Source organism: Leucopleurus acutus, assembly GCF_964270905.1.
Source record: "Leucopleurus acutus genome assembly, chromosome: 13".
NCBI lineage: Eukaryota > Metazoa > Chordata > Mammalia > Artiodactyla > Delphinidae > Leucopleurus > Leucopleurus acutus.
The window spans coordinates 51788048-51804081 of record NC_139155.1 but is presented as its reverse complement, the minus strand read 5'-3'; the positions used below and the strand labels follow the sequence as shown (position 1 = coordinate 51804081).

General features: G+C 43.5%; 1 long non-coding RNA gene across 1 annotated transcript in view; it reads right to left on the bottom strand.

Annotated features, from left to right (window-relative positions):
• Positions 1–16034, bottom strand: part of LOC309970207 — a 58178-nt gene that overhangs the window by 34564 nt on the left and 7580 nt on the right. Inside the window, exon 2 of the long non-coding RNA XR_014326671.1 lies at positions 8661–8809. This is a non-coding gene — a long non-coding RNA (uncharacterized lncRNA). The remainder of the gene's footprint in view (positions 1–8660; positions 8810–16034) is intronic.

Sequence of the window (16034 nt, the reverse complement as noted above, 5' to 3'; positions counted from 1 at the left end):
TGATAGCCTTCACTTAGACTCACTGATTTGTTCTGTTGGCATTTATTGAGCATCCACTGTATGCTTGGCACTCTGGTGGCCTTTGTGTAAACAAATACTAGTGAGTTCTGTTGCTTGAGCTCAAGCTCAAGTGTATGGGACAAGGTAGAGCATAAGACAAAAACACTATAATATGGCCTGATCACGGTGGTGTTCCAGGGAAGTATATTTCAGGTAAAGAGAGCAGCACGGCTGAAGTCATGGGAATTTGACAAGGCCTGGAAGATTTGGGGAACTGCATCTCAGTGATGGAGTAAGTGATTCTGAGCAGAGAGAAAAGCCCAGGCACCAGTGGAAGATCCATCCACAGAGTAGAGCCAGCTCTGGAAGATACTGAAGCTGACCACTCTCAAAGTTTTAAGCCCAAAATGCTTTCTGAAATTAGTAAAGAGGTTGCCTCTACTTTTTGGGGGAAGGAAAAAGAACATGGTTCCCAGGGCTGGGGTCTGCCAGGAATCATGCCTGAAGTTTCTTGGGCCTGCTCTGCTGATGAATCAGCCCTGGTGTTGGTAATGCACAAGTTCGGGGGCCCCTGGCCATAGTGAGATCTTGGGGCCCCGTCCTCTAGAAACAACTTGCTTCCCATTTCCTGGAATCCATCAGAAGTGAGCCTTGTAGTATAATTACCCTAAGTTGTTACAACTAAGTTTTGAATGCAAGGGAATGAACCCTCCTAACTTATTTGAATAGAAGTGAAGGATGACACTTGAAATGTAAGAAGACTTTTAAAAGGATGCAGGACTCATTTCTCCTTCAAAGGAGAACAGCATCTCCTAGTTTTTCCAAATGACTCTTACATGATTGATGGTACAGGGTAGTCATAGCTGTGATTTCTCATCTCTAGGGAAGATTTAACTGCTTTTCTCATATTGGAATCAAGGGGACTAAGTCCTCCCATGCGTATCCCCATTTGCTTTAACTTTTTCATTTAACACTTGAGAAACGCATAAGAAAACAACGCATAAGGACGAAAATTTGTGACCTCTATCACCTTTCCTCGGATATCTAAATTTTATATTGTACTGTTGCAGAGAGTGGGGCAGAGGTTGCTGGAAGAAACCTTACTCTTTCTGCTTCTGGGGTTATAAAGAAATTCAGTGGCACTGGACTTATCGGATACGACCTCTTCTCTGTATCTGAAATTTGGGTGTGCCACCCAAGGCAGGGGGGTCCCACTTTGGCCCTCAAGCTGTATCACAGTGTTTTGCTGGGCACAGCAGAGTAGATTTACTAGGCAGATGGCAGCTCCACATCCACAGGGAAAGGCTACTTAGCATGAGAATCTCTGCTGAGAGCAGGAGGTTCCTTCTTATACTGCGCAGCTCCAGGCTGGCCGGGTGACAGAGGAAGAGACGGAAAGCTTACCTAACTAAAGACATGCTAACTGATGAAAACACAGCACTATCCCTTGTCTTTTATTCCCTAACTGAGGCACTGCAGTGCAGAAAAAGGAAGTTGTCCTTTATATAAAAAAATGAAGGAAAAAACCCCAAAGTGCCTATTGTTAGCATACTTTCATATCTAATGTTATATTCAGACAGCACTGGATGATTCCTAGCAAGTTTTGGATCGAAGAATTAAACCACTGACATTCTGGAGGGTCTGTTCTTTTTATTCTATTCTATTTTAATTTTTTTCCAGCTTTATTGAGATTAATTTGACATATAGCAGTGTATAAGTTTAAGGTGTTCAACGTGATGATTTGCTACACATATGTATTGCGAAATAATTACTGCAATAAGGATAGTTAACACCATCATCTCATATAACTGCGTTTTTATGTGGCGAGAACACTTAAGATCTGCTCTCTTAGCAACTTTCAAGTATACAATACAGTATTGTTAACTATAGTCCCCGGGCTCTACATTAGATCCCTAGAACTTACTCATTTTAATGAGGGTTGGCCGTTCAGTGGAAAATACAGGTCTTTAATGATACCTTTCTCCAAACAACTTAAAATCTTGCTACCACAAGGCACACAGAAGTTAGAAAAGATGTAGTGGGTGCGGAAGGAGATGAGAGGAAAGTCACAACAGCGACGGCAGGGGAAGTCTGAGAAAGCTTCACGGCTGAGTGGCGGTGTGCCAGCAGACTTAAATGCAGCAAGTGCTACAATATATAAAACATGTGAAAAAGGCTCTGGAAGATATACACCAAACTGTTTAGTTCTGAGGAGGATACTAGGATTAAGTATGGGAGATACTACAGGGGATCATTGATTTTGATTGCACTCAATCAAAACTTACTTGTATTACCTGTATAATCAGTGGTGTGCTGGTAAATGTTAAAGAAGCAACTCTCTCCAAAAAAAAAAAAAAATTCCTATTGTAGTCCTATTGTCCTACCACAGGGTTTTCCATGGTGTAAATACTTCCACTATGGCTAATTTCAAGCAACCAAAGTAAAGTCAACTAGCTCACAAATTCTGAGAAATTTAACAGTTCAAGCAATTGTTATGTGCCAGGCTCCGGGTCAAGTATGGGGAAGATGGAGAAAAGATTATGATGTAATCCTTGTCTGCCAGACAACAGACATACAGTGGCGGAGCTAAAAGAGGAACTAGAGGAAGAAGAGATTAACTTTGGTAGGGTGTGGGGAAGGAGGAGAATCAGAGAAGGTTCCCTGAATGAGTTTTGAAAGATGGAATCATAGGTAACTAGTGGATGGGAAAAGGCCCCAAAGCATGGAAGCACATGATACATTCAGGGAATTGCAAACTGCTCACTTTGCACAAGATTATTGGCACAAAATGGAGGATGAGGCCAGAAAAGAGGGCTGGGTCCATATTGTCAAAGATGATGAATTTCACTGTGTAGTAGTAATGTGAGCTACTGACAATATTTGAGAGGCGTCAGGCATTAACTCTGATAGCAGAGTGGACACTAGACTGTAAAGGAGACCAGTGCAATGTTTCCAATGGGACAATACAGTAGAGATAGAAATACGACAGGTCCAAGAAGCCTTTATGAGGAAGAATGAGCAGGATAATGAATTGGCTGAAGTGAGTGGAAGAGATTGGTTGCTTGAAGGTTATACCTAAGACTTTGAAAAATGATCACTCTGCTTCCTGTGGGAACGAATGACTTTGTCAGCAAAGAAAGGAAGCATTTTTAAGAGACTATAAAAGTTAGGACTTGGGAGCCCAACTGGTTATTTATCTTGTATCTTACGAGTGATGTTTGTAAGTTTGAAGGTCTGAGACTTGAGTGGCAGGCCATGAAGATGGTTTCGTTTTATTGTATTTGGATTTATGGATCTTATTTCTGGGTAGTTATGTTATGAAAATGATGCACTTTTGATTTGGGAGGGAGGACATCTCAAAAAATTGGGAAATAATAATTAAACCAGGAGTTTACTGGATAAATAATCATTTATCCATGGAGCTTGAAAAGAGAATAAGTAAGGGAAGGGAGGAAAGCACCCAGGTAAGCCTGTGAATCCAGTTACTCTAAAGAGTAATAGGCATAATACAGAAAGAATAAGGGAGCAGGGGGCTGCCTGGTGATTCACATGAGAAACCAGTTGGGAAGGAGGCCAGAAACAATACTTAGGGCCTTAGATGTCTATGTATAAACACACAGGGCATAGGTAACAAGCAAAGTAAACTTGAGATTGTAACACCAGGGGTAAACAAAGTGATCTCATTGGAACTTTGTAGACTCAAGACTGACATACATACTTTGCTGTACAGCAGAAATTAACACATTGTAAATCAACTATACTTACATAAAAAAAAAACTTTAAAAAAAGATTAATTAAAAAAATGAGACAACTCCTTGTATATCTACATAGAACATGAAAACATATTAAATAAACAAAGTAAGTTACAAATAGATGTACATAATATGATCTAATTTTGGTAAAATAGAGAAACTATTACTGTTTTCAAAAAAAACAAAGACTGACATACAGTGATGAAATCAAATCTCTGCCCATTCAAAAGAAGCATATTTATGAGGTGGGGAAGGAGATGGGTGTGTCTTGTAGAGGAACTAAGTGGAAGAGCATAAAGATGAATATTTAGCAGGAGAGGATCAGAGCATTAAAGCAACTACTACACACCATTTGGCCAGAAGGTAATAGGGAAAATATTAAATAGCAAATTTGTATAAAACATTCAGATAAAATTCTTTCAAAAATTTTAATGGAAAATCTGACCCTGATTTCTTTTATTTATTTATTTGCTTGTTTATTTATTAATTAATTTATTTATGGCTGCGTTGGGTCTTTGTTGCTGTGGGTGGGCTTTCTCTGGTTGCGGAGAGCAGGCCTCTCATTGCAGTAGCTTCTCCTGTGGAGCACGGGCTCTAGGTGTGCAGGCTTCAGTAGTTGTGGCTCGTGGGCCCTAGAGTGCAGGCTCAGTAGTTGTGGCTCACGGGCTCAGCAGTTGTGGCACGCACGCGGGCTCTAGAGCGCAGAATCAATAGTTGTGGTGCACAGGCTTAGTTGCTCCATGTCATGTGGGATCTTCCCAGATCAGGGCTCAAACCTGTGTCCCCTGCATTGGCAGGTGGATTCTTAACCACTATGCCACCAGGGAAGCTGCCCCTAAAAATTAAATATTTTTATAAAGATTTAAAATTTTTAAAAATTTTAAAGATTTAAGAGTCTCGGGGCTTCCCTGGTGGCGCAGTGGTTGAGAGTCCGCCTGCTGGTGCAGGGGACGCGGGTTCGTGCCCTGGTCGGGGGGGGTCCCACATGCCGCGGAGCGGCTGGGCCTGCGCGTCCGGAGCCTGTGCTCCGCAACGTGAGAGGCCACAGCGGTGAGAGGGCGGCGTACCGCCAAAAAAAAAAAAAAAAGTCTCAACAACTGAGACTATAGAAAATCAAACAGTACTTCCTTTTTTTTCATTGACAAATATAATGTTAAAATTCATGTGACAAGACAAACAGATTCTTTACAATGGGCAGATGAAACAGGAGGGAAAGGGGCAGAACACAACCTTTAAAACAGTGACATAGCCCGAGGACATGACATAAACTGATTAGAACCAAATAAGTCCAAGATGGCAGACCTCAAGCCTCACTATTGCTCATTGTAACACATCAGCTAAATGACACACCCACAGGCGCCATGACAGTTCCAAGGCTGACCATAAAGGTCAAAAAGTGGGTGGTTTGGGGCTTCCCTGGTGGCGCGGTGGTTGAGAGTCTGCCTGCCGATGCAGGGGACACGGGTTCGTGCCCCGGTCTGGGAAGATCCCACATGCCGCGGAGCGGCTGGGCCCGTGAGCCATGGCTGCTGAGCCTGCGCGTCCGGAGCCTGTGCTCCGCAACGGGAGAGGCCACAACAGTGAAAGGCCCGCGTACCTCAAAACAAAAACAAACAAACAAAAAAACCCTAAAAACCTGAGCTTCCTTAAGTCCTGGGACCAGGTGTGTGATCTCAATTAAAAGACTGTGGGTTCAAGTCCCAATCTGGGTTACACAGTTTCACAGATATACTTGTAGCTCACCCATGGGGAAAACCCGCTAGCCAGGTTAATAACTCCTTGTAGCCAAGGATCATGAGTCTGTTAAAAAGGGGCCTGATAGGGCTTCCCTGGTGGCGCAGTGGTTGAGAGTCCGCCTGCCGATGCAGGGGACGCAGGTTCGTGCCCCGGTCTGGGAAGATCCCACATGCCGCGGAGCGGCTGGGCCCGTGAGCCATGGCCGCTGAGCCTGCGCGTCCGGAGCCTGTGCCCCACAACGGGAGAGGCCACAACAGTGAGAGAGGCCCGCGTACCGCAAAAAAAAAAAAAGAAAAAAAAAAGGGGTCTGATAAAAATTTCATTATCAGTGGGGAAGTCCCTGGTGGTCCAGTGGTTAGGACAGCTTTCACTGCCAAGGGTGTGGGTTTGGTCCCTGGTTGGGAAACTAAGATCCCACCAGCCTTGCAGCCAAAAAAAAAAAAAAATCGCTATCAGAGAGTATCTAGAAAGTGCCAGGCCAGAGGCATGTTGATGCTCTCAGGTGGTCTAATCTCATTTAGAGCCATAGTTCCTCAGTGCCTGGGGATGTTATGGGTTGAACTGTGTCCTCTTCCCCACCCTACCTCAAGTTCTTATGTAGAAGTCCAACCCGGGGCTTCCCTAGGGGCGCAGTGATTAAGAATCCGCCTGCCAATGCAGGGTTCACAGGTTTGAGCCCTGGTCCAGGAAGATCCCACGTGCTGCAGAGCAACTAAGCCCGTGTGCCACAGCTACTGAGCCTGTGCTCTAGAGCCCAAGAGCCACAACTACTGAAGCTCACGTGCCTAGAGCGTGTGCTCCGCAACAAGAGAAGCCACCACAATGGGAAGCCCACACACCACAACGAAGAGTAGCCCCCACTCACTGCAACGAGAGGAAGCCCACACAAAGCAACTAAGACCCAACACAGCCAAATATAAATAAAATAAAATAAATTAATTAAAAAAAAAGAATGTGTTAAAAAAAAAAGTCCAACCCTCAGTGAACCTCAGGATGTGACCTTATTTGGAAATAAGGTCTTCGCAGACATAATCAAGTTCAAATGAGGGCATATTGGATGAGGGTGAGCCCTAATCCAAAGGCTAGTATCTTTTTAAGAAGAGGGAAATTCGGACACAGAGAAACATATAGAGGGAAGACAATGTGAAGGACAAAAAGAAAAGGTGGAGATTTGGTGCCAGGGAGAGAGGCCTGGACCAGAGCTCTCCATCGCGGCCCTCAGGAGGAACCAACGCTGCCGACACCTTGATCTTGGACCTCTGGCCTCCAGAGCTGTATTTCTGTTGTTTAAGCCACTCAGCCTGTGGTGCTTTATGACAGTGGCGTTAGCAAACCAATACACGGGACTAGAGCTCAGCTCCCAGAGGAGGAGGGGCACTGGCAAGGGCCAGGCAGGATGTCAGAGTAACAGCCAAGCCGGCGAGTGAAACTTCGACCCCACGGGGGAATGAAAGTGACAAAGGGGAACCAAGGTAAAGCCTAGTGAATTGGGGCAAACTCAGCGATGTTAAAGCTGCGCTCACGGGCTTTCCCAGGACTCATCTCCTAAACATACAAGGTCTGGCTTCAAATCCAGGGCAGTAAGAGCTTAAGAAGGCTGGTTGCCCCCATGGGAATAGCCCAGTGTCTGGGTCAGGTTGGCATGTGTGTGAAAGTCCCCAGTATCTATGGCTGAGTGGGTGTAGGCAAGGCAGTCGTGTGAAAGAAGATTTAGAATTTATCATAGAGGAGGATAAATTTTGGCTAAAAGTTAGGAGAACTTTTATTATTTCTTCTTTTTGAAATAAATTTATTTTACTTATTTATTTTTGGCTGCATTGGGTCTTTGTTGCTGCATGCGAGCTTTCTCTAGTTGCTGCAAGAGGGGGCTACTCTTCGTTGTGGTGCGCGGGTTTCTCACTGTGGTGGCTTCTCTTGTTGCGGAGCACAGGCTCTAGGCATTCAGACTCAGTAGTTGTGGCTTGCGGGCTCTACAGTGCAGGCTCAGTAGTTGTGGCGCACGGGCTTAGTTGCTCTGCAGCATGTGGGATCTTCCCGGACCAGGGTTCGAACCCGTGTCCCCTGAGTTGGCAGGCAGATTCTTAACCACTGCACCACCAGGGAAGCCCCTGATTTTTCTTTTTAAAAACATTTGATGTTTAAAATATCAAATGGAAATTTGGAAAATAGGAAAAGAAAAAATTCTCCCCACAATCCACCATCTTAACAAAATTCACCACATATTTCCTTTGCCTTTCTTCATGTACGTATACTTCAGGTATTGGATTTAGAAAGTGTGCATATAATTTGCATCCTGATTTTTTTTTTTTTTGCGGTACGCAGGCCTCTCACCGCTGTGGCCTCTCCCGTTGCGGAGCACAGACTCCGGACGCGCAGGTTCAGCGGCCATGGCTCACGGGTCCAGCCGCTCTGCGGCATGTGGGATCCTCCCGGACTGGGGCACGAACCCGCGTCCCCTGCATCGGCAGGCGGACTCTCAACCACTGCGCCACCAGGGAAGCCCTGATGCATCACTCTTATCAAGTCTACAGACCTGATTCAACTTTCACCATTTGTTTCTGGTCTCAGATCCAATGAGGGATCACAGGTTGCAGTAGCTGTCTGCATCTCCTAAATCTCCTTTAATCCAGAACATGTTCTCAATCCTTCTTTGTTGTTCACAACTTTGACACTTTTGAAAAGTACTGGTCAACTATTTAATAGAATGACCCTCAATTTGAGTTGTCTTGTATTTCCTCATGAATCTTTGTGTACCACCAGAGCGATGTTGGGTCCTTTTCAGAGCATCTATGTGGGGAGGCACGTGATGTAGATCTGTCTCATTACAAGAAATGATAACTTTAATTACCTAGTTAAGGTGGTCTTTGTCAGGTTTTTCCACCATAAAGTTACTGTTTTTTCCTTAGTAAATATTATAGGGATCTACTTTGAGACTATGTAAAAATCTTGTTTCTTATCATACTTTCACTAACTAATTTTAGCTTTCAGTGATGATTCATCCCTGAACCTATTATTGTGGTGTTTTCCAGATGGTGATTTTCTACTTTCATTATTCTTTCTATGAATATTAGCTGTGATTTACCTTGGGCAGGCTTTATATATATATATATATATTTACCTATACAGCCTTAGATTATACTTTTGTTAAAGCAAAAAAAGGAGAATATTTACCTACTGCTTATTTTGTTGTTCCTGTTACCCAAACACTTGGGGACCACCAAAGGTGGAGGTACCCAGACAAAGGCTTGGAGATGATGGGGCATCTTCATGTATCTGCACTCACTCCTGATTTTCTGAGTTTCAGCTAATTATAGATCGTTCTGCGAAGGAATCACAGGCACTTTTTACTACATGGTTTATCCTTAAATAATTGCTGTAAAGTAATAAGAAAGTAGCCATTGCCACTTCTACTCTACAGATGAGAAAAATGAAACCTAAGAGTGTTGATACTCCACCCCAGATCACATAGCCGCAGCGCCTGGAGTTTTTTAGTTCCTCTCTGGGACTGTTTAAAAATTACATTACTTCTATTTGTATTTGATAACATGATATGTCTTCAAGAAAATATATTGCTTTTGAACAAAATTATTATCAATAAGACTATCATTCTTTTGGCTAATTATTATGTAAATTTTCACCCATTGTAATCCAACCTATTATTTGCAAGCAACAATAGTTATTTAAACAGAAGCTTCTTGCAGACATAAATTACAAAAATTATTTTTATCTCAAGCTGAATTCTTCGTGATGACCTGAAATTCTCAATACAAAATCTTCCGTTTATCCAGAATGGTTAAGAGGTTCTAGTTAACTAAACATTTCTATATGTAGCAGGATTCCCACTCTTCAAAGAATCCAAACACAAAGATGTAGGAAAAGTATTCTTTAGAATCAAATACACATTTTAGGCCACTCCTTAGATGTGCAGGATTAGTCAAGTTACTATAAATAAAAAGAGAATAAAATTTGGCTGGAAAAAAATTAGACAATATCTTACATTAATATGAAAGGCAACTCTTATTGCACAGTCCCATTCATTATAAAGGAGGTAGGAGATGAGCTGATTTTTTAAAAAATATTCACTTCCTATGTTACCTTGTTTTCTTACCATTTTTTTTTTCTCCTAAAAATAGCATATAGGAGAAAAAAATTTTAGATTAGGTGGACTTTCTGATGATTGGTATCTTGGAGTTTTTTTTTTTTTTTTGCTTCACCACATGGCTTTTTTTTTTTTGCGGTACACGGGTCCCTTTCTGCTGGGGCCTCTCCCGTTGTGGAGCACAGGCTCCGGATGCGCAGGCTCAGCGGCCATGGCTCACGGGCCCAGCCGCTCCGCAGCATGTGGGATGCTCCCGGACCGGGGTACGAACCCGTGTCCCCTGCATCAGCAGGAGGACTCTCAACCACTGTGCCACCAGGGAATCCCCTACAGTGAGATCTTGGAGTCTTAACCACTGGACTGCCAGGGAAGTCCTGGTATCTTGCATTTTAAAAAGTTACTAAGACAGCTGTTGTTACACCAGCTTCTTATCCTTAGGGTACCAGTAATTAAAGTTGACCAAGGGGACACCAAGCATCCCATTTGTTCACATAATCGAGACTCGTGAACTCCGAGTGCCTCAGCCCAGCCACTCCGGCTGATTGGCATCATTTAATTTCATTTTTGTCATTTTTGTATCCCCAGGATTCATCCCTGTGCCTGGTACAAAGTAGGCGCTGGATAAATATTGCTCCCTGATCCACTGACCCAGTGACAGCCAGACTTCACACCCAGGATGAGGGCCCAGCCTCAGCCTTCCTGAATTCCTGAAATTTTTTTTCTTATTTCAAAAACAAGGCATGCTCATTATCGATACATGTAAAATAGAGAAACACACGCACGCACGAAAGAGAACATAAAGGCTTCCCTATCTCACTAGCCACAGAGATGACTAGGCCATAAAGATGAACATTTTCTCATTTACTAAATATTCTTCAAAAACATGTTTTTAATGGCAATAGAATGGTCCATTGTGTGGATGTGCCATGTTTAACCACTTCCTTGTTGTGGGTCATATAAATTCTTTACAGTTTGCCACCATTGGCAGGAGTGTTGCAATGTTGCACAATAAACTCTCTGGCTATTAAAGCTGATTATCACGTTACTTTCCAAAAGATTATGTCCATTTAAGTCCATTTGCGACTGCCCCGTATATTTTAAATGCTGACAGTTGAGAAATGAGGGTTTCGAAACTCCTTTCCATTTAAACAGCCTCCAGTGTGATGAGAGTGAACTAACCTTTTCCTCCAGACTTAACTCTGGGCCCCTGAGAAGGGTAAATCACAGGGGAGTGGATAATTTGGAAAACATTCCTGGAAACCGCGACCCAAATGGAGGAGAGAGAGTTCGCCCTTTTAAAAAAAGCTTGTGTAATAAAGCGAAGGGGCAATGACACCCCAAATTGAGTGATAATAACACAAAACAACCAATATTGTTATACTGATTGTTGTCCTTGTATTCATGACCCCAAATTAAAAGTGATTTTCTCTTTACAGAGGATAAAATCATGCTAGTGAAAAGGTGAAACTATTTGGGAGAGGAATCAGTCAAAAAGAGAGAATACTTAAAAATAAATTTACTTTTACTCTGAGGAATGTATTTGTTTCATTCGGAAACAAAACCCTCATTTTCAAAAATGATATATAATAAAAGCCAAATCTTTCCAAAGTTATGTGCCATTATCAGAAAGAAAATTCCATTCTTGTGCTTGTCTTTTTCTGCGACTGCATATTCCGCCTCTGAGACTGCAGAGCAGGTGTCAGCTTTGCTCAGGACCTACGGCAGGTATGGTCAGTTTCTAAATATAGCACGTGCCCATCTCTTTATTAAGTCAGCATTTCAAATGACCGTGAGCCATTACAAACAGCTAAATTATTATTATCGCAATACAATAGCTTAACTCTTTTCCATTTAACACTTCATGGGACAATTTATTTCCAGCCTTCCACTTCCATTCAAGCAAAGGCCGCATTACTTGGAGCTCTGGGGAAAGCTCTAGAGATACAGGCCTGGGCTCTGAGCCAGTCCTGCAGTGGGAAACCACCATTTTAGAAAGCGGGATTTTTGGAGTACAGTGGGAGTGAGATTGAAATCAATCTTTATGTGGGGCAATTTTGCTGAGAAGCCTGAGTAATTGACCCTTTCTTTATTTTACTTCTGTGTTTTCATTGATTGTCGTGAGTCTAATTCCAGCCTATTTTCCAATCACAAGCCTGTTTATTATATTTTATAGCTTCATGGCTCAGGGATGAACACTGTGCCCACTGTTAGTCAAAAAGAGGGTACCCTGCCAAAAGTTGGATATATGTAGTTTTATTAATATGAGGTAGTTGGGAAAGCAGTATTAATCCCACTCTCTTTGTACATTTCTTTAGACAGCCTCATGGTTGAACTTGCAGTGTTTAGTGAGTGATTGACTACAGACAGACGATTAAAGAGTAGATTCAAAGCCACCACAGTTTCGTCTCAAAGTATGCTGGGAAGTCAGCGGGTACCAGAGCCACTTTGTCAGGGGAGAAAGCATGAGTCGAATTCCTAGGGCCCTTGAGTTTCCCTTTGACAAGGAAGTGGAATGAAGAGGAAGATGGAAGACATGTAGCCACTTTTAAATGAAGCAGGAAAAGATATATTTTTCTATTGATATTTTCTTTTTTAGTGGTGGTGGTAGGTCCTAAAGTTCTAAGGTGGAGTGAAGGTCTAGTAGCTGGGATCTGAGACAGAGTGGGGATCTATGGGGCTCCTGGAGGTTGGGGGTAGAGGGTACTCTAGGATGGAGTGAACAGAGCAGAACGTGTCCATTTCCTTCCTCTGATCCCCACACTTGTGTGCCTGCCCCTGCTAACCTAGCTTCCTTAGCTCCACCATGCCATATAACACGTTCCTTCAGTGGCAGGGGCTGGGGTCAACAGGGAAAGATGGTTTAGTGGCTATTGTTGGTTATCTATCCATTTCTCCCCTTCATCCAGCTCAGTGGGCCCACGTTTTCATTTTCGTTTACATCATCACCCGTGTACTTTGAGGGGAGATGATCTCAACCTTAACTCTTGATTGGCTTAACCCAATCAGCCCATTCCATTCCCCAGCTAAGGTCAGTGGTTCAGGGTTGCATATGAGTTACAGGGACCAATCAAAGTGAATTTCAGGACTCCTGCTTAGAATCCTGTGACCAGGGCTTTCTTCCTCTTCTGCCGGATGCCAGAAGAAGTCCTTTTGCCGCCTGAGAGAAGTGACCTCAAGATAAAGTCAACAAATGGGAGAGACATATACAGGGGGAGGGGCAGAGAAATGGGGCAGGAGCTCCTGGATTAAACTGACTCTGAACTTCAGTTACATCAACACATGACCGTTCTCACTGCTCAATCCAGTTAGAGAAGAGTTTCTGCGTCTTGGGACCTTTACAGAGGGTTGGGGGTGTCTCGTATCTAGGCATCGTATGGTCCATCTCTAGGGGCTGTGTCTTCCTTCTGACATGTTATGAATGGCAGCCAATGGCTCATATTAACCAGGAATGTAGATTAAATGGTATATACTTGCAGTGAACAATACTAGAAAACAATGCTCATGTCTACAATACTGTATAATGATGAAGGGAGGGGTGGTATTTTGAGCTCTAACCATCATTTATCACATTATTTCTATAAGAAAATCTGCTCCAACTTCTTGGAAGCAACTTACAAATGAACTTTTGGGAATCATCTGGGTCTCAGGTTTCTCACAAGGGTGAGAAAGTAAGTAAAAGTGAGCTTTTGGGCTTCCCTGGTGGCAGAGTGGTTGAGAATCTGCCTGCCAACGCAGGGGATACGGGTTCGAGCCCTGGTCTGGGAAGATCCCACATGTCGCGGAGCAACTGGGCCCATGAGCCACAACGACTGAGCCTGCGCGTCTGGAGCCTGTGCTCCATAACAAGAGAGGCTGCGACGGTGAGAGGCCCGCGCACCGCGATGAAGAGTGGCCCCTGCTTGCCACAACTAGAGAAAGCCCTCGCACAGAAACGAAGACCCAATACAGCCAAAAATAAATTTATTTAAAAAAAAAAAAAGTGAGTTCTTGTAACAGGGCAGCATTCTTGAATAATATGACATCTGCCAATTGTTCATTTGCCGCTCAGCAAGCTGTATCTTGTTTGTTTTCACAGCAGTTGAGGATTTGCCGTCATTATTTTAACCAGTTTTGAAATTCTAGCACAGAGCTCATATCTTGCCTCTGAATACTTATAAACCTTATTTCGTACAGTAAACTCATTGAGTTGTCAGATTTATGGAAACTTGAGAGATCCAAACAGGCTCACATTTCTAAGCAAAAGCAAATAGTAATTTTCTCCTTCTCTACCCATGGGTTAGTCAAAGCAGGGACTTTTTCTAAGAGCAGAGATATCTGTCATCTTTAGATGGTTTCAACACAAAAATGCAACGGTTCGTAATACTTTGGGCTCAACACTTAAGTTATAGATTGAAAAACAATTGGTCAAGTAAGCAGAGAGAGTGCCTTGAAGTGAAAGGATCCATGCTTGGAATCGTGATTGGGTAAAACTTGCTTCACATATAGGTGTGGCAAGAGACGGCCTACCTGAATTAAACGTTACTAAGAGACTCGTCCCCCAAAATCTCTCCCACGAGACTGCCAAGGAGTCTGAAATTCCACCAATCACACCTTTTAGAAACCATACTATACAAAGTCTCCGCTGAAACAAGAATGTATCACCTCTGATGGCCTGGTTATCCCAGTAGCCTTACTTAGATCAGCCTGGTGTCTACCTGTTTGGGGCGGGCTGTTGGGAAAGGGAAGAATGGAAGGATTGAACGTGAGGTAACTGATGACTGTCCCTGTTGGCTACACAGCACTGGGTAGGGGAACAAGAGACCTTTGAAAGACAATCTGACGTATTTCGTAGCTTTGCCTTGGGCTTTCCCTCTCTATCTCGATTTAATAGACCTCATTTTCCTTCTTGAGGTTCAGAGGGTGTGGACTGGAACAGCTCTTCCCTCCACATCAATCCCCATTCTCTGCCCTGCTTTTGCTCATTGTTTGGTCACCTACAAAGAAGTCTCCACAGGACCCCTGTGTGCGCCTGGCAGTTGCTCCGTAAGCAAAAGAGTAGCTGTTTGGATGCTGCTTTTCTTGAATGAGTTCCTTAGGTTTATGTCCAGAACTAATACGGATTCAGTGAACCCCTGGTTTGGTACATGGAGGGAGGAAGAGAGAGACAATTCTTTTCTGGCCTCTTCATCACGGCCAGCCTACAGTCCCTGCATCAGCGTGAGAGATGAAGGAAATATGAGAAAATATGATACTGATGTTTGCTCTTGATGGTTACAGAAGAAGTAGAGTTGATCTGATATGGGTCCGGGACTGCGCTATGAATCTCACTGGGGTGCTTCTAATTAGGTAGGATATCTTATGGTGACAATTCTTTAAAAAAGGATTCTGTAGGGCAGGAACTTTATCGACGGTATTCTTGTAAGGTGCTCTATATTTTGTGGTGTTGTGTGAGAATGTTTGAACTGCATGTCCTTAGCATGTCTTGCCCTGTTTCCCAGGTATTTGGGTGCTTCCAGGGAGGGAGGACCGTGGTGCAGTTGATGGCTGGTTTTCTCCAGATAGGGCACCCGCTCTCACACCAGGCAAGTCCCCACAGCTGAAGAGCAATCTGCACTGCCCTGACCACACAGTGGAAAATGTAAGTGACAGGAACTTGACATCGTATTCAAATGAATCCTTCAGAAGGGACCTTGTTTCTCTTGTGCTGTTTAACTTTTTTTGGTGTGACCTTATCCTATTGTATTTTTGGTAGGTGCCAGTTATAAATCTGTTCCTTTGTTATACCTACTGGCAAAAGGCAGTTGCTCTCAGGACTGACATCTGTTCCTTAACGTTAGAATGATGGAAACAAAAGAGGAGTATGTGGCCAGGGCTCAAAACGGAATTTGCACCTCCGCTTCACGTTCATGGTGCTGGCGATGCTGTTGACTGTTTGCCATTGATTCTTCTTCTTCTTTTTCTTTTTTTTTTGCTGTACGCGGGCCTCTTACTGTTGTGGCCTCTCCCGTTGCGGAGCACAGGCTCCGGATGCGCAGGCTCGGTGGCCATGGCTCACGGGCCCAGCCGCTCCGCGGCATGTGGGATCTTCCCGGACCGGGGTATGAACCGGTGTCCCCTGCATCGGCAGGCGAACTCTCAACCACTGTGCTACCAGGGAAGCCCTGATTCTTCTTTTAAAGTGCGCTAATTGGCTTAATAAATTATTGGCCAATACAGAATTCTGAACACAGACAATATAATGTTCTCAAGTGGCTGAATTAAGAGAGAAAAATGTGGAAAGTATTTTGAAGTCGGAAGTAGTAGAACGTAGTGAAATATAAAGTCCATAAAAACTGAGACAGAGTCTGGGAAGTAAAGGAACACGTCTGCTGCAATAATAGCCTCGCAATAGCTCCTTTAAGGACCAACTATACAGTACTTGGGATTAGCGAATTTCCGCAGGCTACAGTCAGGTTTCGTTTGTATTA